Source organism: Priapulus caudatus, unplaced genomic scaffold (genome assembly GCF_000485595.1).
Source record: "Priapulus caudatus unplaced genomic scaffold, Priapulus_caudatus-5.0.1 Scaffold29, whole genome shotgun sequence".
In the NCBI taxonomy this organism is placed as follows: Eukaryota; Metazoa; Priapulida; class Priapulimorpha; order Priapulimorphida; family Priapulidae; genus Priapulus; species Priapulus caudatus.
In genome coordinates, this window is record NW_014577090.1 from 434,059 (window position 1) to 439,346 (window position 5,288).

Here is a 5,288-nt window from a genome sequence, read left to right on the forward strand (position 1 = left end):
GTGCGGACTTGATTCTGTCAAATTGACGGACACTTCCCGTGGAGCATCCGGCGTGCGTGTGTACGTGTACGTTCCTTTCACTATCTGTGACCGGCGTGGACCAGCCGCGGCGTTCCGACCTCGACCGTAGCGCCCCCTTGTGCTTTCGATGTGGCGCCGTGTACGAACGTTCGTGCGTTAATAATTCGTGAATAAACCGAGTGTCGCAGCAAGCAATCACGACTGTTACAGAATCTTGGTATGCGTGAGCGTGCGATTCGCGTGCGTGCATGCTTTCGCGGCTGCAGTATCGCGTATCTTCCGCATGGAACATAGCTATACGCATCCTCAGCCCTACGCGCATGTAATTTTCTTTTGCCGGAGAAATATTTTGACACATTCGTTGGCAATTGATATTCATACGCATTAATACGCGAATTCTGTTCCAATAGCTACAATTGGGACCATTAATTTCTCCAGGTGATGTTTTCTGCTTTTCTGTGGGCCCTTGTCGGAGTTTTTGTTGCGATAGGTGTCCCATGATGTGGCCTTCGTATCACATGCGTGGTGGGCAGACCTCACTGAACAAGGAAATGCAGTGGCGTTGTTACATTGATTATTACGCGTTGCAATGCCTTTACTTTGGCGGTTGCCGCTACGTTCTGCTACTTAGAGCAGTTACGTAAAAATGGCGCCGCGTACGCGATACTACTACCAATAATGGTTCAAAAAGAGAATAATCGACTTTCTTTCGACTTTCTTATACGCGTGCCCGAGTTTAAATCTCGGTACTCAGCGTATTTGCTAGAAATATGTTATATCGCGTTCGACTCGCTTCTCGGTGTTACTTTAATTTTGGCGTTGGTGAAAATCTTGTGCGTCTATGTCCGTCATTGCTCTCCTATCCGCCTCTCTACATCGCGTAATAAGAACATAATGATAATAAAAACGAGACAAATCCGCGATAGATTTATTCGAAGATAAATTCACGTTAGAATCGCTGCTTCACTCCAGTCAAATTGCGTGAAAGATCGCTACTAGGGTGCAAAGGTGTTTCTTCGAACACGGTCGCGAATAACACGCGAGCCGGGGGTCGCGGGGCGCGAATTTTATATCCATTGGGCTCCTCTGATTGGCTGCTTTGATTTGCTTTGACTCAACAAACCTTCAAAACAAGAGAACAAACGCCATTTATCGTAACAAAAGTTTATGATCGGTAGATAAGTAAGTTTTCTGATGTATTTTCTATGAAAAACACACATTTTACTCATTAATATAAAATATAATATCACTATAATTACAATTCTTTGTAATTATATTGTCTCGTAATACGTACATATACGTACTCGTCGCAGGCAGGAGGAAGGAGCTAAGGTCTATATACTAGTACTAGAGCTATATACTACGTAATATAATATAATACGTACTCGTTGACGCTAGACTGAGCAAAAAGTAAACTAACTTTTGTTATTAAACGACACGTATGTGTTAGTACTTGTTTACATTTGAAAATACATGTATATACACAAAGAATTGCAATTATATTTATAGTGATATTCTATTTTATCTTAATGAGTAAAATGTGTTTTAAGTTTTTCAAAAAAATACACCAGAAAACTTTTCTCAGTCAACGAGTACGAGTACGTATAGCTCTAGTACTATAGCCCTTCGCTCGTTCCTCCTGCGACGGAGCGAAGGGCTATACTATAGTACGAGTACGTATACGTACGTAGGCCCCCTATGTAGTAAGTGTTACGAGAGCCCAGACCCTCTCATAACTTAACGTTAACGATGAAAAATAACACATTTACACAAAGAATTGTAATTATAGTGATATTATATTTTATATTGATGAGTAAAATGTGTTTTTCACGGAAAATACATCATAAAACTTACTTATCTACGGATCATAAACCATAACAAATATTTACAAATGGCGTTTGTTTTCTTGTTTTGAAGGTTTGTTGAGTCAAAGCAAAGCAAAGCAGCCAATCAGAGTAGCCCAAAACTCTGCAATGGATATAACGTGTAAGAAAAAAAAATTCGCTGGCGGCGCCGTCACTATCTTAATGCTAGCCGTCGAAATCGCGCAACGCTATCCCGTTGGCGGCCGGTCTAGAAACGCGGCTTTCCTCTCAATGGCAAAGACACGCCGAGTAGGCCTACACTATAGAAGCGTCGTCTGTATATGCGCGAACAACGTGCGAAATAAGTTCATTAAACGTATATGTTGACCTAAATGTGTACGCAACCAGAGTCAATAAGCGGGTCACAACATTTGCACACCCATGCATACCCGTATACACATATTTACACACATACCGGTTTACCTACTATATATATATATATATATATATATATACATATACACACGCACACGGAGGCAGCTACGCATGTTAAACTTGAAAAGAAATATCAGCCCAAACAGAAAGTAACGTCCATATCCCGTTATTTGCGGAGCCTCCAAGCATGTTACACGTTGCCCGTCATGATGCTGTGCTCTTGTGGCGTCGGCTGTGTGTGTACGCACGCTGGGTCGATGTGACCGGGCTCTGCTCGGCAACTTTGCCCCCCCCCGTCCCGCCGCTGCGCCGGATCCTTTACGGCAAGCGGAAACTCAATATTTGCCGTGTCCAAATTTTAATTGATGGGGGAGAGTCAGTAACGACGGCTCCGTGTTTGAGAGGGTGGCGGTCGTCGCTATACGGTCGGCATTCGCGGCGGTGTAAACGACCTTTACGTTGCACTGCGCATGCGTGCCGCATTCACCGAGATTGAGTTCGTCCCGCTACCGCTACACCGTGAAGCTGGTCTATGAAGCTGCACGAGAAATAACGAGAGTTATAACGAGAAATAACGAGAATTGTGCGGATTTTCTACTCAGCTATTATCGGATTAATGATATAGATGAAAACAATGTTTAGTGTTATTATTTGTTATGCACTGCTGATGTGAGGGTACAGATTCGCTGGCAAGAGCATGTGTTTACGTCATTGATATTGTGACAGATGCTCGATCGCAGCGCCGTCTATATTGTGATATGGATATCTTTCCCGCGCCGCGTGCACATGATAAGGAGGAAAAGCTTAACTTCCGATTCGTAGAAATAGATAGATTAACCGGAACGTCGAACATCTAATTTGCTTACGGTCGAAAAAAATTATCGTTATCTTGCCAACAGTTAAGACGTTACGCTTCAGCACATGCAACATTCTGACAGGTTCTGTAGTGGTGCGCATGCCAGCATGAATATGTTCTTGAATCACATCATCATCATCATGTCTTCTTAAGTCTGTTCTTGCAAAAAAAAAAAAATTTAATCGTATTTGGCACGTTGCAACTAAACACCTTCATGCACAATACGCTGAACACGCTCGTTGCAAATTAAATCAAACGCCGTATATATACGTGCAATTTCGCTGAATTGCTTGAAAACGTGTACGTGTATACGCGTACGTCGTACGTGTGTATGCACGCGTATGCGCATAGATTGTGTACTCGTATACTTTAGTTTCTACCTCGCTCGCATTCGCATATTCCTACCGGCAACATGTGCAATGCGTTGTGGCCATACACAGTATAAAGTACAACCGCATAACAGTAGTAACACATAAATAAGTTAAATGATATGCTTCCGTCAAACAGATAAACAGAGACGATGTGTGCATTCGTGTATGCGCGCTTGTATGTGTGTGTGTATGCGCGCTTGTATGTGTGTGTGCGCGCGCGCTTGTATGTGTGTATGTGCGCGCGCGTGTATGTGTGCGCGCGCGTGCCTCTGTGAGCGCGCGCTGTGTGGGTGTGCATCCTGTGTATGTGCATGCGCGCGTGCGTGCGTGCGAGCGTGCGTGCGTGCGTGCGTGCGTGCGTGCGTGTGTCGTTGCGCGGCTCCACATGCACAGTTCCCGCTGTTTTCACGACGATGTCACCGGGCCGCTTGCCCTGCGGCGCAGACGCCCGGTAAGCGGGTGAGTGTATGCATGGCTAGTGTCGCGGAATGTACATGCGGCCCGTTCTCTTCGCAATGTTAAGCAGGCATGACATCGGACCGACAGGCGACACTCTCTAATTAAAAATTAGAAGACCAGCGAAGAAGTACGGCTGTAATTACGAGCTATTGTAAGGAAGCGGCTCGCCAGTACCCGACGGTCGCTTATATACCCGACCGCTACCCGCATTTATCTATATTACACACATGCACAATTAAACGTTCACGCAGGTACACGCTAGCGGGCCTCGCTCGGGCGCGGAATGTAAGGCGCACTGATGAATTACCTACTTACTTACTACCTATGTGATGTATCGATAGCGACGTTTACTGTGTGCGTGTGTGTGTGTGTGTGTGTGTGTGTGTGTGTGTGTGTGTGTGTGTGTGTGTGTGTCGTATTGTGGCCAGTGTGTTGCTTCCGGTCGCCGCTGTGTAGCGCCATGGTAGCGCTGACTCATTACGTCAGTACTACAGAGTTTACTACATCCAGCATGAGAGGTTTCCCGAAGTTATCTCAAAGCGAGAGACAGTCGCAGTAAACAGTGATCTCGAGTCGGTTTTCGGCAAAAATACCCGATTTTCACCGCTTATTATCTCAGCGTAGGGACATGCCGTTTGTTTTATATTAACAAGGTAGGACAGCTGATCAATAATACTGCAAAGAATCTTCAAAATAAAATGGGGAAAGTTTATTAATTCGACTAATACTGCAACATGGTTTCAGCATTTCACCGTTGTACGCTCTCCTTCTTTATACGCTCTTGATATTATGGTGTCCACCTATCTCGGACAGCTACGCGCATGCCAGATTGACATCGACGCCATCTGGCGGATGCCTTCTGTGGATTCATGGCCGAGGCATAGATACCCCATAAACAGGTGATATTTAAAAATGTGTCTCATTAGATGTGGTCCGAGTTCACCATGATAGGTCACTCATGAGCGGATATCCGGGTCAGCCCCTCTTAAATTTGATGAAAGCGTCGGCTTGAACGGCGAGAATAATATACAGTAGTAGTAACTAGTACATTTATTAATTTAGTACTCAGCAATTAAATTTATTAAGTTTAATTAATATTTTATTTTATTAGATTATATAAAATTTCACCACTTAATTACGATGTAATCAAATTTAGTATTGGTGTATGACCCCTGGCAGTGTCGGATCTAATGGGGGTTAGGGTACCCTCCCGTTCAGCCACTGACTAATGTTATCAGGAGTGAATAATAATAGATTATTAATAGATTATTAATATAGATAATCTATTATTATCTACTCCTGATGTTATTATACTAGTAAAATAGGGCCACCCTTAGTAGC